Source organism: Megalopta genalis, chromosome 1 (genome assembly GCF_051020955.1).
Source record: "Megalopta genalis isolate 19385.01 chromosome 1, iyMegGena1_principal, whole genome shotgun sequence".
NCBI classification, from domain to species: domain Eukaryota; kingdom Metazoa; phylum Arthropoda; class Insecta; order Hymenoptera; family Halictidae; genus Megalopta; species Megalopta genalis.
In genome coordinates, this window is record NC_135013.1 from 9,869,379 (window position 1) to 9,891,072 (window position 21,694).

Genomic DNA, 21,694 nt, shown 5'->3' on the forward strand with positions numbered 1-21,694 from the left:
ATATAAGTTGGCCCATTAGGATAGTAACCGTATAATAAGCCGGAACTAGTTTCTCGGTACGATAGACCGAACCGGCGAAGTTTCATTTTTATCCGCGGCCATTGTTCGTACCTCGAACCTCGTACATTTACCGGCGGGGAAATTTAAGTAAAACGGAGGGCTTCGAGCACTCTATTCTTTTTTACACAATACGCGCGAGCAGTTTTTATTTCGCGCGCGGCTGAACCATCCGCCTCTTCCGACTCTCCCGCCTTCTCTTCGGATAGCGCGTTCTCTTCTCTTTTTGCTCTCAATTTCTCTCTCTCTCTCTCTCTCTCTTTTCTCTCGGCTCCGCAACTCCGTTCCGGCATTTCGTCTTGGCTCGACTCGCGCGACGTTGATAACGTTGAACGCATAGCGTTTTCAGGAACACGACCGGCTAGAAGTTTCCCCCGTTGAAAACGAATCACGTTATCGAAGGAAAGCGACGCGGGCCGTGTATAACGGCGTGAATAGAATGAAGGATCGCGCGAGATAGTATACTCGAAGGTAACGATACGGCGATGCAGTAAAACCCAACGGGACCATAAAATAGAGACTCTCCCTCGGCGGCCTCGGGCCAGCTGAATTCCTCGGACCCAGGAATGCGGAGTGCTCGTTCGCCGTGTCCTGGAGATGCTTCACCCTTCCTCTCTCTCTCTCTCTCTCTCTCTCTAGGCACTTTTAAGGAGTCGTTCCGCTCACGCGTAGACGTTGCGCCGGTTGTTAGAGAAAAGAGGACTCTTAATGAGCAGGAACGTTTTGTTTAACGTTTAACGACCCTCCGCTATGCGGCTGTTTAATAAAAATGGGCCGGCTTAGCGAGGATATTAGGATAAATGAGAGAGCATCTTTTTAATACCGCGCTCTCCCGTCCGGGATGCGCCCGTTACGTTTTGGTTGCGTACTTGAACTTTGAAACCACTCGCCGAGATAGGGATCCAGTGATTGTTGCAATCGTATCTCGTGGTTTCGGTCAAGAGTAGCCCCCATTCCACTTCTCTGCTTCGCCAAGGATTGCACTGTTCCACTCGTCTAGCTTCATATCAGTTTCCATTTACTTCCTCCCCCCCCCCCTCTCGACCAAGAAACACGTCTTATTCCACTTGCCTGATCAGCCTCGATCCGATTCTACTTGTCCGATCGGGGACCGTCTTGCCGGGCTTCGTGGCATCCGGTTTCACGCAGATCCACTCGCCTGGTCAAGAGCACATTTTGTTCTACTTGCTTGATCGGCCACGAGAATTTTCTACTTGTCTGACCAGGGACGCGACTTCATCCGCTCGATCGGTCAGATGTAATTCTATTCGACTTGTCTCATCGGGGACCGTTCGATCAGAAATCATCTCGCTCGACTTGTTTGCTTAGCATTCTGCTTATCCGATGAACTGCTTTTTACGCTGTTTATCCGACAGCGGGGTCTTGTTGCGTTATTCGACGAGAATCTCTTGTTGTCCGACCAGGCACGCGACTTCATCTAATTCCTCGATCGTCCGATCGAGGAAGGTCGTAGTTCTGTTCTACTTGTCTGGCCAACGATTATTCTACTGGAAACAATTGTACTTTACAGTAATGTAATGACGCTCAGATTGTGCACAAAAATGGACGATTTGGGAAAAGGAGATACCATTAATCGAGCGTTGCGGCTCCTTTTTATAATTGTTGACGATTCGTAACTATTGGGTTGGGGAATAAGTTCGTAGCGCTTTTATCAAGCAATTTGAAGGCGATTTTCTTTGTTGTTTTCGTCAAGCTCGTGAGGCACCCAGGCTCTCAATTTTTCGGCAAATCCCATTGAATGAAAATGATTGAGAATCGTTTTATGATCGCAGTTCATGCTTTCGGCCAATACACGACTTGTTTGGTGACCGTTCTCCTTCAAAAGTGCTTTTGAGACGCTCTTCGTCGAATTCAGAAGGTCTTCCGCTGCGGGGCGTGTCGTCGACGTCAAAATCGCCATTTTCGAACTTCGCAAACCATTTCCGTGCTGTAGACTCGCCTATGACACCTTCTCCGTATACGTGGCAAATGTCCCGGGCTGCTTCGGCAGCTTTTTGGCCTCGATGAAAAGCGAAGAAGAGAAGGTGTCGAAAATGTTGCCTTTTACCTCCTGGATATTCCATTTCTAAGCCTCAAAAGTAATAGGAAATTAAATTACTCAAAAAGACGATTAGCACGGTTTTGTAGAGCAGAAAGAGCTCTATCGAATGAATATTATATACTTTGTCAAACAGTAAAAAATCGTTGTAAAATAAAAGAAAATATAAAAGCGCTACGAACTTATTCCCCAACCTAATATAAAAACAAACCGCAAGGCTCGAATAATCGTATCTCCTCTTCCCTTTCCGGGGGCAATCTGAGCGTCAATTAGAGAGACATTACTGTATTTGCCTGCTTAGTACAGTAATGTCTCTCTAATCGACGCTCAGATGGTCGGTTCTGTTTTCTTCTTGCGGTTCGTTTTTATAGTTACGAATCGTCAAGATCTATAGAAACGAGCTGCAAGGCTCGAATAATCGTGTCTCCTGTTCCCAAATTGTTCATTTTCGTGCACAATCTGAGCGTCAGTTAGGGAGACATTACTGTATTGTCCAATTAAATGCCATTTCGCTACGTTTATTTGGCTAGCGATTTCTCGGTGCATTTGTCCGACCGATGCCGATTCTATTCCACTTGCCCGGTCAGAAACAATCCTACTACCTCGTTCGTCCGCGTAGTTTATATTTATCTAATTAACTGCCATTTAGTTGCATTTAATTGCATTTAATTCCATTTACTTGACCAGCGATCTCTAGCACCACTCGTCTGATCAACGGCCCTCCTATTCCACTTGCCCGACCAAATTAATCCTCCTTCACTTGGTTACGCGAAAGACTTATTCTACTTGTCCGAAACCATAGGCCGCTTCGTTCACTTCTCCGGCCACTAATCCCGACATTCCACTTGTCTGACCACTTCCAGCAGACCACAGATATTTTGTTCTACTTGTTGGATCTCGAAATTACTTGGTTCGGTATTGCTACCTGTTGTTCACTATAATGCGCTGCTTTAATTAAGCCTTCGAGGATGAGGATTTTTTCGGATCTTTTTTGAGGATTTTTTAAAAATATTTTCTGCTTAAAGGTCTAGATTGTGTATGGAAGGCTATGATAACAGGAAAGATGACGTCTTGATCTTCTGTTATACACATCGCCGAATTAGATGCTCACAACTTTTGGAATGAGATGTACAGTTCTAATGTCGTGGATCTGTCGACATTGTTGTCGACGTTCGTCCTGAAATGGTTGTACAATAAATTTTCTCCAATTGTCCCTCAGTCTGTAAAAGAAATGGACAATTTGGAAAGAGGAGATACGATTATTCGAGCTTCGCGACTTGCTTTTATAGTTGTTGACAGTCGGCGGTCATAAAAACAAGCCGCGAGGCTCGAATAATTGCATCTTCTCTTCCCATATTGTTCATTTTTGTTTACAGTCTGAGGAAAAATCGGAGAAAATTTATTGTATAACTATTGTACAACAATTCCCTCAGCTTGTAAACAAAAATAGACAATTAGGAAAGAGTAGATACGATTATTCGAGCCTTGCACCTCGTTTCTATAATTGTTGACAATAGTCAAGGCTTGAATAATCGATTATTCAAAATAAAAGCTATGTACAGTAAATTCTCTCCAATTGTCCCTCAGCTTGTAAACAAAAATAGAGAAGAGAAGATACGATTATTCAAGCCTTGACTATTGTCAACAGTTATAGAAACGAAGCACAAGGCTCGAATAATCGTATCTTCTCTCCCCTAATTGTTTATTTTTGTTTACAGGCTGAGGAACAATTGGAGAAAATTTACTGTACATAGTTTTTATTTTGAACGAATTTACCTTGTCTCCAATATAAACAATGCTTTTCCAAGTTCTAACAAATTATATTAAACACGAATATTGTTCAGAAAATATACAATACGAACGAAGAACAATGAAGAAATTTGGTCAAATTGTAGAACATGGAGATATTCTCCTAAATCATAGCAGTCGAGTTAAGCAAGACAAATACAGCATTTTAGAGATACACAATGTCATAAAGGATCAACCAGCTTCACGTGCTCAACTGTTTACAATGCTTTGACACCGACACTGACCCCTAAAGTGTCTCGCGATGATACCAGACTTAAGAAGGCCTCGCACCGAGCGGATCGACTATTGTCTCGCATCTAGTGGTTTACGCCGCGTCAATCACTATTGTGTTGCAAGCCAAGACGCTGGAAGCGCTCGTGTTTACCAGCATACTGAAGCGATAAATTAATTTCGAGAATTTTGCCTCCAAGATGAACCCGATAGCAGCTAAATCGCGAACACCGTGTCGTCGTCTCAGCGATATTAGATTTCGATAAATCCGATAATTGATAAACCTGGAAAACTAAAAACTGAAAACTGAAACCTAGAAACTTCTTCGAAACGAGCGTTCGTGCTATATCACGACGTAAGAAGAAGAAGAAGGGACCGACTTCGTTCCTACTGCTGTGATCTTAAGATCCCTCCCTTAAGGGGAGGGGGAAGGGGGAGGCTTCGAGTAAACCGCTAAAAATAAGTATGAATTCTTTTATAACGTAAAACGTTGATGAAACTTCTCGTCGCTTTACATACGTATTCTTTGATATTTCATGATGCATACATTATCTTTCCGGTAGATTTTATCGTGCCTTTCTTCTCGTACCGCCTGCTACACAAAGGGAAATCTATTTAGGAGGAGGTGGCTTTGCGCAACCAATTCCTGACATCATTCTCCCACTTCCATGGTGTTGATCCCGACCTGTGTTTATGGGCACGCGGGGTTTTCTATCTCCCTGTATCGTTACTGCCTGGCAAAGCAGGGTGAACGGTCTTAGGGATGAGTTATTAGGACAGAATGGATACCCTTGTTCCTTTTATTATCTCTCCCTCCCTCCCTCCTCTCTCTCTCTCTTTCTTTCCCACTCCATCTCGCTCTCCCCCCTCTCTCTTTTTCTGCCACACTCATTCTCTATTTCTTTCTCTCTCTCTCTCTCTCTCTCCCTTTCTCTCGATTTCTCTCTCTCTCTCCCCCCTTCTCTCGATTTCTCTCTCTCTCCCCTTCTCTCGATTTCTCTCTCTCTCCCCTTCTCTCGATTTCTCTCTCTCTCCCCTTCTCTCGATTTCTCTCTCTCTCCCCTTCTCTCGATTTCTCTCTCTCTCCCGATTCTCTCTCTCTCTTTCTCTCTCTCTCCCGATTTTCTCTCTCTCGATTTCTCTCTCTCCCTCTCTCTTTCAAATTCTCTCTCTCTTTCTCAATTTCTCTCCCCTCTCTCTTTCGATTCTTTCTCTCTCTCTCTCTCTCTCTCTCCCGATTGTCTCTCTCTCTCTATCGATTTCTCTCTCCCTCTCTCTTTCAAATTCTCTCTCTCCCTTTCGAATTCTCTCTCTCAATTTCTCGGTCTTAGGGATGAGTTATTAGGACAGAATGGATACCCTTGTTCCTTTTATTATCTCTCCCTCCCTCCCTCCTCTCTCTCTCTCTCTCTTCCTTTTCCACTCCATCTCGCTCTCCTCTTCTCTCTCTCTTTTTCTGGCACACTCATTCTCTATTTCTTTATCTCTCTCTCTCTCTCTCTCCCTTTCTCTCGATTTCTCTCTCTCTCTATCCCCCCTTCTCTCGATTTCTCTCTCTCTCCCCTTCTCTCGATTTCTCTCTCTCTCCCGATTCTCTCTCTCTCTTTCTCTCTCTCTCCCGATTTTCTCTCTCTCGATTTCTCTCTCTCCCTCTCTCTTTCTCAATTTCTCTCCCCTCTCTCTTTCGATTCCTTCTCTCTCTCTCTCCCGATTCTCTCTCTCTCTCGATTTCTCTCTTCCCTCTCTCTTTCAAATTCTCTCTCTCAATTTCTCGGTCTTAGGGATGAGTTATTAGGACAGAATGGATACCCTTGTTCCTTTTATTATCTCTCCCTCCCACCCTCCTCTCTCTCTCTCTCTCTCTCTCTCTCTCTCTCTTTCTATATACAGGGTGTCGAAGATCGAAACCGGTAAACTCTGTCAACACGTTCGGGACATCATTCCGAGCAACAAATGTTATGTACACCATAGATCGTGTCGTCTTCGTTTCCGGGATTATGAAAGGAAAGTACTACTACCTCTGGCAAAAAGTATTCGAATACTTCTTAAAACGTGATCGCTTCTTTAAACGTTCGAGTCCCAAACAGCGCGATCGCGCTATTCAGATGTTGTGTCGCGATCAAACCTCAAGACTAGAGAAATTCACAGCAACCAGAAATTTGGCAATTCTGGGAGAAATTACCGTAGTTGCGATATCAAGAGCGTATACCAAAGTTTAAATATTGCGACATATAATTTGATTATGTACGTAACAAACGATCGTAACAGATTCTCCAATTTTTCCCATCAGTGTTTGATAGGGAAGATCGGGGGTAAGTTGTTCCGATGGTAATATATTTCAAATAAAACTGAATTGCATTATGCTTTCAATAGTTTTGAAACGCCACCCCGTCAACCATTTTAATAGCGTCCGCGACAGCGGATTTCATAGTTTTAGACAAAATAGTAGTCGCATACCGGGTAAGTAAATATTTCGCAAAGTTCCGCTCGAATTGATCACGAAAAGACGAGTTTCTGTGAAAAACTTATTGCAATATATTAAATTTGAGTTGAGACAATCTTAAAGTGGAATAAATTTAACCGTTTGAGTCCCAAGCAGCGCGATCGCGCTGTTCAGATCTTGTGTCGCGATCAAACTTTGGTGACGCACGTACATCGCATAACTGCTTTTTTACATTTTTTTTTCTTTTTGTTTTGCTTGTCAATCTTGACGAGCGCTATCGCGCCGCTTGATTACTCTTCGCAATCAATTGAGACAAGCGCTATCATGCTGTTTGGCATTTTTCGATCGTGTTTTCTGAATAATCCCTGGGACTCAAACGGCTAAAACTGTTCTAAAGGAATCTAAATTTTTAAGTGTTATAGATACTCGTTTATTGCACAATCATTAAAATACTTCTCTCAATTCTTTATTATTGCTTTTTAACTCTTATACGCACGGAGCCATGGGTGCTTCCATGGATTGCATCGATGTGATTTTTTGAATAATATCGTAAGTATTGAAACATACGAGCGCGATAAATTACGCTAAATAATTCAGTACGGAATATTTCGTGTGTTTACATTTCTGTTATAGGATTAGCGATCAGTGTACAGAAATTGACACACAGCGATTAAAAAACGCTCGGTAACTGACACGCGGACATTAACTTGTCATCTCTTTAAAGGCACAATAACTCGTTCAAAAATTGTATCGTCTATTTTTTAAAAATATTTTCTGTTCTTTATCGCATATTTCAATTGCGAAAAAAATTTGCGCTAAAAGAAATCGACACATAATTTAAATGTTCAAGAATTACAATATAGAATTGCAATAAAAGAAACTATTTAATTTGTCGAAAACTGCTGAGATCGCTTCAACGAGCACAGTAATTGGCACACTTATCCTCTCTCCATCGAAATCACGAGGACGAATCGACCTACGGCATGTATAATATTTTTTGCTCCGATTGATCCCTCGAACATGTCAGAAAAGTTCGCGGATTTCGATCTGGGACACCCTCTACATATATATATCCGTTCGTCTACTTATCTCCGCCCAATCACGTGCCCTTCTTTCGTTCCTCTACCCTACATCCCTACTTCGAACCCGCACCCTTCGCCTCCCGTTGACCAATTTAGCTGTTCCACCTCCTTTCTGCCGACTGCTCCCTAAAACCATGTACTCCGCCTTGCCTGGCCAAGTCTACAAGTATGCTGTCGATAGAACAATATACTGGCTCTCTTGGGCCGCTCTCGAGTGGCCCTCGCCCGGCCAAACTATAGCCGACGCTGCCGAGCATGTTCCATAATGAAAGTAATCGGATGGACAAAGTCGATCGTCTTGGGAACAGCAGGCGTTAAGTTCTGTCCACGTTGCAGCAACGACCGCCAACTTTCTCGATCATGTTTCCTGAAAATTTATCGTTTGTTTCCTCGCGTTTCCGCTGCCAGCTGCAAATACCGACGCTTCTCGCTTTGTTTCGCCTATCGATACGTCTAAAAGCAGACGAAAGGATCTTTTTGACCCATTTTCCACAGTACGATATCTTGGAAATGGTTTCTGAAAAATGCTTGCGCCCGTCGAGGTGACAAAGTTACGACGGCGACTTTTATGCGGCGATTCAATTCTCGAATTAACTGCTACGGTATTGCAGTAGTTAACCCTTTGCACTCGAGCGGCGAATCCGAGGCACCGCAATATTTGTTATATCATTTTTTAGGATAATTTTGATATCGACAAAGTTTACATTTGAGAAATTAAATGTTGCGCGAGTCCCAAGAGTCAATTTTCATATGCGCGTAACATGCATTTTCTCGTATAAAATAGAAATGCTGTAAGTTAGAAAAATTATTTTATATTTTCGGTTGAAATAGCTTCTAGTGCAAAGGTTAATTAACCACTGATGCAGTAATCAATCGCCTGGCTTGTGATTTTTTGGTTTTTGGTCACCTGTACGATGATTATACATTTTCGTATAAATTCTTACAAGAGGAGGACAGTTTTTATATTTTTTCGTGCGTCTGTGTCAACTTTAACGATATTTACGCAAAATAGAAATGCTTAAAGGAGATTGTAAGAAACAGAAATGAAATAAACGTTCTTTTAATAATTTTGATAAACCAAAAGTAGCGTAATAAAATTATTGAATTCTTATCGTTTTACAATTTTATATTTCAGTCACCCACTTTTGCCATAAATACATAAAATCCGCATTCTACTGGTAACAATAAACGTTACAGCAACGAAGAGCAAATCTTTTCGAAGCTTTTTCGAATCTTTTCTCCGGAACGGTGTTCGCGCGAACAAATCATTTTCACGGCTCCATTCACCACGTTTCGAAACTCTCGGCAACGAGAAGTCGATCGTTATTGCTCGAGACAGATCGCAACTTTAGGACGATTTCGCAACTTTCGTTCCGATTACAGTAATGTCTCCCTAACTGACGCTCAGATTGTGCACAAAAATGGATAATTTGGGAACAGGAGACACGATTATTCGAGCCTTGCAGCTCGTTTCTATACCGATGTCCCGAAAATGTCTTGTAATCCGGACATGGGAGGTTCCTGAGGTCATTTGAAGCAACTTTTTCCTTTGCGAAAATGCAATTCGCGGCTTCGTTTACGAGTTATTAACGAAAAACAGTGTGACCAATAAGAGGCGTACTCGGCTGGCGCGCGGCGGCCCAGCTAACGAGTGCCCCAGTTCCCCTCATTGGCTCGGCCGTCTCGCGCCAAATGATCTCGCCTCTGATTGGTCACAGTTTTCTGTTAATAACTCGTAAACGAAGCCGCGGATTGCATTTTCGCTAAGGAAAAAGTTGCTTCAAATGACCTCAGGAATCCCCTACTTTCGGATTGCGAGACATTTTCGGGACACCCTGTAGATCTTGACAATTCGAAACCATAAAAACGAACCGCAAGGCTCGAATAATCGCATCTCCTCTTCCCAAATTGTCCATTTTTGTGATCAATCCGGGCGCCAATTAGAGAGACATTACTGTATTATGGAAATCCGTAAGTTCGCTAGACGTCTGCGTAATTTTTCGCGGAGACTCGAGTTTAGATGGGGTGAGTCGCCCCCCCCCCCCACTCCTCCGGATACCGCTGGAGCCATCGGCGGAGCTATCTCGGGAACCGTTGCAGATAAAAATACATTTTAAGTTGCGAAGTTGTATGGTTTTTTATGCACGGCGGTGCAGGATAGACAACTTCTTGGCTGGACGGTGAAATGAGAAAAGGAAGAAAAAGAAAGAAACACAAAAAAATAGGAAAGAGAGCAGACCGGCGAACCTTGCGTTGAAGTTTTGCCTTTTTGATGGTAACAACCGGGAACAGGGTGGGTCGTCGTCGGTGATGGATAGTTCGACATAATGCGTGCGGTGGAAAAGTGCGCTTTGTCGGTGGCTAGTGGCACTCTCCTAATTTGGCTTTAATATAAGGGTTGTCATCCCCGTTTCTTTACCATTATTTTTCTTTTTTTTTGTTCGTTGCCGCCGACAAAAAGCTATCTCTGTCGCGGCGCCGTACATAATAAACCGAGCAACTTTGCAATTTAAAGTATACCTTTATCTCTAATAGTGTCCGCAGATAGCTCCGGGCTGGTAATTTCCAGAAGGGCGGCTTCATCCCTTAAACTCGCGCTCCCTTAGTTTTTCCCCCGGCACCACGAATCTGCGAAGTTCGTTAACCCCTTACCTTGTAACAAGGCCTTGATGTCGGGACTTGTAATTAATCCCGCGTGATATGCATGCTTTATACTTTGCCGTACGAAAATGTAAAATATTCATCGGGTAAAAAAGTTGTAACGGTGTTAGCCCAGTTTAGGATTGCCGCTAGACAAGGGTAGACGTACCGGTTATGGCCACGTTGGGGATTTATACATGAATTTCGACGGAGATATTCTTAAACGCTTCTATCGTGCACGAGAGATGCGCAACTTGTAACAGATTATTTGATATCTTTAGCTTCGATATCGAACTTGCGATAAAGTAACAAAACGATCGAAGAATTGTTACAGAAAGAATAATAGTAAAATACGAATTTTTCATCATTTTTAGCCGGCCCAACAATTTAATATCAAACGTGTCATTTTGTGATAAGAATGGATACAAGTGATTACAGTAATGTCTCTCTAATTGACGCCCAAATTGACGCCTAAAAATGGACAATTATTCGAACCTTGCGGTTTATTTTTATAGTTATAAATTGCCCACAATTATAAAAACGAGCCGCAAGGCTCGAATAATCGTATCTCCTCTTTCCAAATTATCCATTTTAGTGGACAATTTGAGCGTCGGTAAAGGAGACATTACTGTAAAATGTATAATTGTTTAAAATTGTCGCTTTTCTATATCTTACTTTATAAATAGCATATAAAGTATAGTACATAATGATAACGTAAACGCAATTTTATTCCGTTCAATTTTAAAAAATCCTTTTGCGTTATTCTTTCACGTTTTTCTTCATTCTTTCATTCTTCGCATTGTTCTCGTCTTTCAATTTCCTTCGTTTCGCTTCTGATTTGTTTTTATTCATTTTTCATGCTTTCTCCTGTTTTATTTTGTGATTAATTTTATTCGCCTTGCATTCTCCTCTCGCAATAATTTCTTCTTTTTCGAAAAACACAGGAAATATGCAATTTCACAGGTTCTTTGCAAAGAATACTTTGTGATATAGAAAAAATGTCTTTTTTTCATTATTTGCACGTATTCGCTAGAAACAGAGGACGTCCTCTTCTATACAGGGTGTCCCAAAAATGTCTCACAAACCGGAAATGAGAAGTTCCTGGGATCATTTAAAGTAACTTTTTCCTTAGCGAAAATGCGATCCGTGGCTTCGTTTACGAATTATTAACGAAAAACACTGACCAATGAGAGGCCAGCTCGCCTAGCGCTTGTCGGCCGAGCCAATGAGCGCACGAAGCCCAGTTCCGCTCATTGGCTCGGCCGCCTTGCGCCAGCATATCTCACCTCTCATTGGTCACTCTTTTTCGTTAATAACTCGTAAACGAAGCCGTGGATTGCATCCTCGCCAAGGACAAACTTACTTCAAATTACATCAGGAATCTTCCATTCTCGGATTGCGAGACATTTTTGGGACACCTTGTATATTCAATATAAATTTTAATTATCATTGGTAATTGTAAACCATATGCCGCTGATGATCTTGCAGTTAATTCGACCACGCTAAAATAAATAAATTTATAATAACAACAACAACAACAACAACAATAATAATAATAATGTGTTAATAATAATAAATAAATAATAATAAATAAATAATAATATATAATAATTATTATTTATTATTATATATTATTATTTATTTATTATTATTAATACATTATTATTATTATTATTATTATTATTATTATTATTGTTATTGATCGCTAAAAACTGCAGCCAACTTCAAATAAGAAAGTACGAATTGCGATACAGGTGGCCAGAAACGGTGCACCAAACTTTGACCTAATCGTAACGCGATCTTTCGTTGGTTCGCGAGAAAGATCGCGAACTAGGGACCAAGCCACTTAACGCGTTTAGCGGTATCGCTCGAATGCGGTTACGTTAGACGCCCTAATATTTAAATCTTCAATTATGCAAACCTTCTATTATGTGAACGGTGCTTTCTGGAAACGCGAGGCTTGCCAAATACCTGGCGGTTGTGTACAATGTACATACCACCACATTATTTGACCAGGCGAATTCTGATCGCAATGACGCAGCACGATGCCGCCGCCGCCGCCGCCGCCGCTGCCTGTATAATGCGCGTTGAAAAATTTATGTAATTTTGCGGACAGAAAGATACGAAGCCGCGGGAGAGAATCGGACTAAACGGGACACTTGGGAAATGATGGGTTGCCTTAATGTTTTCCTCTAAGCGCATAAAGAAAGATATATCGTGTCGGACGGGACAGAAATAACTATCGCCGGCTCTTTATTTGGTACATGTTTAACACCTTCGCGGGACGCAATACCGAACTTTGTTTGCGACAAACTTTCATTAACTACGCGGCTGACACTCGATATATCAAATACAACGAGCTTCTCTCGTAGTTGCACCGGTGATCGTGATTCAACGATTCGGCGTGCTCTATCGCAGAACTGATAAAATTGCCGGCGAAACTTCTTTTTTTTTTTCGCCGTCTACGGACCGTTGTGCTCGAATTAACCCTTAACCCTTTGCACTCGAAGCTATTTTAATTCTAAAATATAAAATCATTTTTCTAACTTACAGTATTGCTATTTTATATGGCAAAATGCATTTTATGCACATGAAATTAACGCTTGGGACTCGCCCAACAGTTACATTCTTAACAATTTTTTAAATATATATATATATTTTAAATATATAACAAATTTCAGTGGTGCCTCAGAGTCACCACTCGAGTGAGAAAGGATTAAATTAACCCTTTAATGTCGAAGTTATTTGAATTCGAAATCCAAAACGGGATTTCTAATTCTACTTTAATAATTCTATAATTATTAATAATAATATATATAATATATAATATATAATATATAATATATAATATATAATATATAATATATAATATATAATATATAATATATAATATATAATATATAATATATAATATATAATATATAATATATAATATATAATATATAATATATAATATATAATATATTTAATTAATAATATCCTAATTCGGTAATTCTACTATATATAATTTATTGCGATTTATGGACATGAAATTGAACCTTTTTGGCAAGTACAATGCAATTTTAACAGTTTCCTTTTTTAAGATTATAAACGAATCCGATGCTCTTGCAATGATTATGAAAAATAGTATAGCAATTTTTAGTGACGCCTCAGAGTCGTCTGTCGAGTGCAAAGGGTTAAACGATCAAAATCGATGGCTACCTTAAGCTTCCAATTGCGAGCGAGTTTTCGATTTTTCAGTACGAAATCGCGGACTACACTAATGTCTCCCTAACTGACGCTTAGATTGCGCACAAAAATGGACAATTTGGGAAGAGAAAATACAGTAATGTCTCCCTAATTGACGGCGAAATTGTGCACAAAAATGGACAATTTAGGATTATTCGAGCCTTGCTGCTCGTTTTTATAATTGTTGACAATCGATAATTACAAAAACTAACCGCCAAGGCTCGAGTAATCGTATCTACTCTTCCCAAATTGTCCATTTTTGTGCGCAATCTGGGCGTCAATTAGAGAGACATTACTGTACCATTATTCGAGCCTTGCAGCTCGTTTTTATAGTTCTTGACAATTCGTGACTGTAACAAATGAACCGCAAGGATCGAATAATCGCCTCTCTTCTCCCTAAATTGTCCATTTTAGTGGACAATCTGAGCGTCAATTAGAGAGACATTTCTGTAGTTTCATTTATGCAGATGCATCCTAAGACAGATTAACACTAAACCTACCAAGCAGTAATACTAACTAGCACGTACTGCTTCACAAAAGAGTGAGAAGACCGAATTTATTTAGAATTTGTAAAGTTTTTATTATAAAACTTGCTTCAATAATATAACTTATTCAAGCGTTTTTCACGAAAGAATCTCGAAACTTTGCAGAATTGCAAAATAAGAAAGCGGTCACTTTGACCGCGGTAGGTTTAGTGTTAAAAAACATAACAAGAGAAACTAAGAAAAAGAAGAAAAAAGTTATTTAAAAATTAGAATTTAAAATTGCTTCGATCTAGTCTTTCTGCTAAGTTTCACGAAAAACTTAGAACGCGAATTCCCGGTTTTAAAGTTGCTTTGAATAAATACAATCGATTCAGCGTTACAAAGGAACGTGCGCACGCACGATAATACGGATAAAGATTAATCGATGTATCGATAACAAAGAGAAATGTTCGTCTGTCATCGATCTTGAAAATACGAACAAGCGAGTCGGTAATTAATTTTTATTATAAAACCGTTTTAAATATCCGGTTTTTGTCGGAAATTCGGCGGTCCGGGGTGAGTATTGAGCAATTTCGTAGCTTTCATAAATTAATGCACGATCGAAATATTCGCCTGTTTCGGTAAACAATGCTTATCGATTTCCTATTTTCCCAGGTCAAATAACATTCTACAGCAGACACTCCCCCGATAGGTTTCGATCCGCATAGATACTTCCCAAATATTTTCCACCGTGGTTTGTTTGCAAAATTATTTACGACAACGTTCATTATCACGCGAAACCGACTCGGCTATTTATTATATTTGCCGACCAAACAGCATAATTATTCGGCAAAACGGGCGGTCCGAAACGTAAAAATAACGTTAATTAGTTGATACGGGTCAGACATTCCTCTTTTTATTAGACGTTTCTCTTTAATTCCAATATGATTTTAATGAGTTGAAAATTATACAACTCCATAGAACGCCGTATACTTTGTTTTATGTTTGATTGTGATTTCTTTTACTATTGTGTTTCTCCTCCCGATAATTTTAACGAGCTGAAAAATATACAACCGTCCGGAGCACGGTACATTGTTCTATGTTTAATTCACTTGCCGACGTCATAAATGCAGGCAGCTTAGTTTATAACAATTCCGTCTATAGCAGAATCTATCAACGATCGTAATTTCCGTTGTACTATAATAAGGGTTCCCATTGTTCTATTGTACGATAAGACCGTGCAGAAATAACTTAATAAATAATTACCACGATCTTCTGTTTTCAGTTACGTTAACACTTGTTTGTCCTCGATAGTTTCTCTAACAGAGAAGAATTCGTATTCCTTGTGCGTGTCTACATTTACTTTCGTAGAGATTTGATGTCTGAAAGAAGCACGGTAATGTCTCCCTAACTGACGCTCAGATCGTGCACAAAAATGGACAATTCGGGAAGAGGAGATACGATTGTCCGAACACGCTGCATCTAGTTTTTATAATTGTTGAAAATCGGTAACTATAAAAATGAGTCGCGAGGCTCGAATAATCGTATATCCTCTTCCGAAATTGTCCAATTTTGTGGACAATCCGAGCGTCAATCAGAGAGAGACATTACTGTAAATTGTGCTTCGATTTAGGAGAAATGATGATCGATGTATGGTCACACTATAATAACTATGGTCAATCAATTGTTTCACTCAAATATTTGAAAAAATAGATTTAATAAGAAAATTTTTATTTGGATAATAATATTATCGATAATATAATGTAATGATTATATTATTATCATATATTATTATATTATTAATATTATTATTATTAAAATATTATATTATTAATACTATATTATTAATATTATTATTATTAATATTATATTATTAATATTATTATTATTGATATTATTATTACTAATATTATATTATTAATATTATATTATTAATATTATTATTACTAATATTATATTATTAATATTATTATTATTTATATTATTATTACTAATATTATATTATTAATATTATATTATTAATATTATTATTATTTATATTATTATTACTAATATTATATTATTAATATTATTATTACTAATATTATATTATTAATATTATATTATTAATATTATTATTATTGATATTATATTATTAATATTATATTATTAATATTATTATTACTAATATTATATTATTAATATTATATTATTAATGTTATATTATTAATACTATATTATTAATATTATATTATTATCAATATTATTAATATTAGTATTATTATTATTATTATCATCATTTTATTTAAAGCAGACAGATAATTTAGAAATTGATTCGCTATGCGACATGGGCCAGTACACCGACACCGGGTCAAAGCGAACCCAGTATCCAAAATAGTGTTGCGCGTACAATGGAAATTCTTGCAGCGGTGCTCGAGGTCCTAAAATCGTTTGACGAATTAGGTTGTGACATACCAACGGTGGTGGTGTCCCGTTCGTTTAATGTTTTCAAAGGGGGGAGTGGGGAGAAGCGGGAAGGAACTTACGTTGAAGCCGAGCATCCGCGTTGTAGCAATTAAAATAATCAATTTGGAAACGCAATGCGCCTGTTAAATTACTCGCGGGTCCCGGGCACAAGAGACCGGGGACAAAACGATCCTGCTCGTTTGCCACGAGGTCGCGTTCACGGAAGCGATATATTCATTCCGCAGTTGGTAAATGCACGCATTTAACCCGAGCAAAGCGTCTTACTCGGCGGAGCGAGCGTCGCGCACGCATAATTCATCGGCGCGTATCAGCCGGAGCCGGCGCGGTTTCCCGGTCGCTGAAACTTTCAAGGGACCGTTAAGTTTTCATTGAACCCGACGGGTCGGTCTCGATTCAGCTTCAATTACAAGAAACACTTTAACCTGCCACTTGAATTTTAAACGGCTGACTGGCCAGTCGTCGCCACCGCCTCGTCCCCCGCTCGCCTCTCGCTCGTTTTCCGCTCGTTTTCCGTAGCGGAGAGTTTTCGTACCAACGGAGGCCGCATCGAGAGGAGCCTCGCGGTCGCGGCGGTTTCCGGCCGTGTGCACGGTTGTCCGTGACTCATTAATATTCCTTTGTGCCGCGCCACCGCCGATTATCGGCGCATTCTAAATACTAATTTACACTTTGCGCGGAGAAACACGCCGAGCCGGGAGAACCAGCGCGAACACCGTTGCAGGGCGGTGTTTAACGAGCCTGTCCAACGAACGGCATTAAACCATCAGCGCTCAATCGGCGACACGCGTCATGTATGACCGTTTTGCTCCGACTATGGCACACATCAAAGAAACTCGAGTGCTTCTGTAGCGATCGTAATGCATGTTTCAACGGTCTGACGTTATCTAATCGAAGTCGCGCATGGTTTAACCTCGGATTATACGTCGCTCTGTAACAACCAGACGAAATCGAGATGAACGTATCGTAGATCATTTATTAGCGTCTTTTCGCGGTTGTTTGCCTATTTATTGAAGGTGCGAGGGTCGGTCGAATACTAAATATTTGTATTTTAACACTATGCCGTCCGCGGATCTTAGTTATGATTCTTTTGTTTGACGCCGGCATAATGGTTTGGAAATTTAGATCAGTATTTGAAATTGGTTACGTTTCTGATCTCTGTTTCTCAATGCCACGCATGCGCAGCAAATTCTCCCTAGAATGCCAAATTTCGGGTCGCTGTGAATTTCCCTGCGCCTAAGTCCTACGCCTATGTGATTTATTGATACGTCGGTGCTAAGGTTCGACAGAGTCCGTCAACGTAATTGCCTTCGAATCGTGGCATGTGGCCTCTAAATTGCCTTCGAATCGTGGCATGTGACCTCTAAATTGCCTTCGAATCATGGCATGTGACCTTCGAATTGCCTTCGAATGTAGGCCCGAATAGCATAACTCCACTGATATTTTCTCTTGAACGACATACATACCTTCTTCGACATTGCCTTGAATATTGATCTAATGCTTTTTTGTTACAATTATAAATTCTGTAATGAAATAAAATAAGTTACTTGCTACGTATAATGAATAAATGTAGCCTAAAGCACGTCGTGTTTGGTCTCATTTCAATTGGCGGAATCTGACCAATATATTAACAAAATTTTTTAAATGTAAACTTTGTTAACATTATGCCGTCCGCGGATCTTAGTTATGATTCTTTTGTTTGACGCCGGCATAATGGCTTGGAAATTTAGATCAGTATTTGAAATTGGTTACGTTTCTGATCTCTGTTTCTCAATGCCACGCATGCGCAGCAAATTCTCCCTAGAATGCCAAATTTCGGGTCGCTGTGAATTTCCCTGCGCCTAAGTCCTACGCCTATGTGATTTATTGCTACGTCGGTGCTAAGGTTCGACAGAGTCCGTCAACGTAATTGCCTTCGAATCGTGGCATGTGACCTCTAAATTGCCTTCGAATCATGGCATGTGACCTTCGAATTGCCTTCGAATGTAGGCCCGAATAGCATAACTCCACTGATATTTTCTCTTGAACGACGTACATACCTTCTTCGACATTGCCTTGAATATTGATCTAATGCTTTTTTGTTATAATTATAAATTCTGTAATGAAATAAAATAAGTTACTTGCTGTGTATAATGAATAAATATATAGCCTAAAGCATGTCGTGTTTAGTCTCATTTCAATTGGAGGAATCTGACCAATATATTAACAAAATTTTTTAAATGTAAACTTTGTTAACATTATGCCGTCCGCGGATCTTAGTTATGATTCTTTTGTTTGACGCCGGCATAATGGTTTGGAAATTTAGATCAGTATTTGAAATTGGTTACGTTTCTGATCTCTGTTTCTCAATGCCACGCATGCGCAGCAAATTCTCCCTAGAATGCCAAATTTCGGGTCGCTGTGAATTTCCCTGCGCCTAAGTCCTACGACTATGTGATTTATTGCTACGTCGGTGCTAAGGTTCGACAGAGTCCGTCAACGTAATTGCCTTCGAATCGTGGCATGTGGCCTCTAAATTGCCTTCGAATCGTGGCATGTGACCTCTAAATTGCCTTCGAATCGTGGCATGTGACCTTCGAATTGCCTTCGAATGTAGGCCCGAATAGCATAACTCCACTGATATTTTCTCTTGAACGACATACATACCTTCTTCGACATTGCCTTGAATATTGATCTAATGCTTTTTTGTTATAATTATAAATTCTGTAATGAAATAAAATAAGTTACTTGCTGTGTATAATGAATAAATATATAGCCTAAAGCATGTCGTGTTTAGTCTCATTTCAATTGGAGGAATCTGACCAATATATTAACAAAATTTTTTAAATGTAAACTTTGTTAACATTATGCCGTCCGCGGATCTTAGTTATGATTCTTTTGTTTGACGCCGGCGTAATAGCTTGGAAATTTTAGATTTGAAAAAAAATTTCGAAGATTGCGGTAATATAAATTCCTAAAATTAAGATATGTTATCCAAGAATTTTCGTACTTAATTCTTAGTTAAATAAGCACAATGCTGTAGTTAGTTTGCTGCCTTTCAACACCCAAGAAATATAGTTCAAATGTTATTTCAGTTTTTTCAAATGGCACCAAAGTGGTACCACCGGCATACAACAGATAGTTTTTGCATGGCACCAGCGTGGTGCCACCGGACGGCACAGTGTTAAATTATATGTTTTACAAAATTTCTATTTTATATATTTTATAAAATTCATCTGATTAAATAATACGTTCAATCGCGTTGCTTCCAAATCCGTAATGTGACTACTTGAAAAAACCTCGTTTCTTTCGTCAACGGCCATATCACGCTGCAAAAGAACCGATTCTCGTCCGATCATCGAAGTTAAACAGCGTTGAGCGTGGTTAGTACTTAGATGGGTGACCGCTTGGGAACACCACGTGCTGTTGACTCTTTTCTTTTTATTTATTTCCGTTATCTAAATTAATAAAATCAGACAACTATTCTCCGTACAAAATTTCTGTGTGACGCAGCAAAAGCGTATGATGTAATAAATGGCAATGTATATTATTTACTCATTAGTTTTACGAACAATTGCGGGTGAAGATGGTATACAGCGTGGTGCCACACCGGACGGCATAGTGTTAACAGCGAGCCATACTCGAGTTGCACGTTCGAATTACACTCAACAGCAAAATTAAAGCGTCGCTAATTTTTCGCCGAATTTTTGGCCGACCTTCGAACAGCTGTAACTCCGTCGAAAGCTATCATAAAATTGTGAATTTATTTGATAACTGAAGCTTGAAATCTGTACTTTACGATACCGTATTCTAATATTTAATATCATGCATCTCCGTGACTGTAGTATCTTAAATTTGAGAGCGTGTTCGTGGTACCGAAAAAGTGTATAGTTCGACGCCTTATGGACTTACCCTTAGATCTTGGATGCTACAGTCATAGCGATGCATGATACTAAAAATTAGAATATGGTGTTGTAAAGTAGAGATTTCAAGCTTCAATTGAAAGGAAAGATCATCATTTTATGATAACTTTTAACGGAGTTACAGCTGTTGAAATATTGACAATTCTTCGGACGATAATTAGCGATGCTTTAATCTTGCTGTTGAATGTACATTAAATCACGGTAATGGCGGATAGTTTTACTTAAACAAAACAATTTTATCGTTTTAATATATCCTTAAAAGGTGTGAAAAGCTATTAAACTTTTATCGATAACGGAAGCATCATATTTTGTTTCGATTTAGAAGAAATTAATAATATTCATATATTTAGTAGATCATGCATGAAATCTTTTTCTCGAGTCTAACTCGTTACGGTTCAAGGGGTTAATTATTCTTCTGTTATCAGAATCTAGAAAATGAATGCGAACGAAGATATGCAATAAAGAAAAATGGTCCCGCTCTATTAAGGAAATGATTAGGACGAAGAAGTGCTAATCAACGTAGTCGTAAAAGGAACGGCAGTGCAATAACCAGTGATTGTACGTTGCAACTGCATAGTCATTCTTATCTGTATGCAACGAATTAAGAGGTCAAGTGGGCATGTCTCCATATTCAATTTGCGATGAATGAGCTAACAGCACTGACTTTCATAATGTAATTGCACCTTGTTTCGAACTATCGAAGGCGCAAAACTCGCTCTAATTTTGCACAGATTGTGTCTACAGTTTGAGAATGAAATATTCTCAATGTGCACGTGTGTTTGGCATTTAACCTCGGGATATGATCACTCGCTGCACGGTAACTGGATCTTTCGCGACCCACGCCGACATTTCACTGAAATAGAACGTGAAATATACAATATGGAGCAATAAAATGAAAACGATGACTTGAGTTGTTTATTTCTAATTTTTTTTCATGATTCGAAGGCAATTCGGAGGACACGTGCCACGATTCGAAGGCAATTCGGAGGACACGTGCCACGATTCGAAGGCAATTCGGAGGCCACGTGCCACTATTCGGAGGCAATTCGGAGGACACATGCCACGATTCGAAGGCAATTCGGAGGCCACATGTCACGATTCGAAGACAATTCGGAGGACACATGCCACGATTCGAAGGCAATTCGGAGGCCACGTGCCACGATTCGAAAACAAATTTGGAGGCCACATGTCACGATTCGAAGGCAATTCGGAGGCCACATGTCACGATTCGAAGACAATTCGGAGGACACATGCCACGATTCGAAGGCAACTCGGAGGAGGGAATAAAAGGATTATTACTATATATAATAATTATTATAATAATTATAATAACAAAG

At 39.6% G+C, this 21,694-nt stretch overlaps 1 protein-coding gene and 1 non-coding gene across 3 annotated transcripts in view; both read left to right on the forward strand.

The window, feature by feature from the left end:
* LOC117228839 (neurotrimin) overlaps nt 1–21,694 on the forward strand; it is a 311,649-nt gene that overhangs the window by 31,138 nt on the left and 258,817 nt on the right. The gene's annotated exons all lie outside the window — the stretch shown is intronic.
* LOC143263822 (5S ribosomal RNA) lies at nt 19,746–19,866 on the forward strand. Its single transcript, XR_013037148.1, has one exon. It is a non-coding gene; the product is annotated as a 5S ribosomal RNA (ribosomal RNA).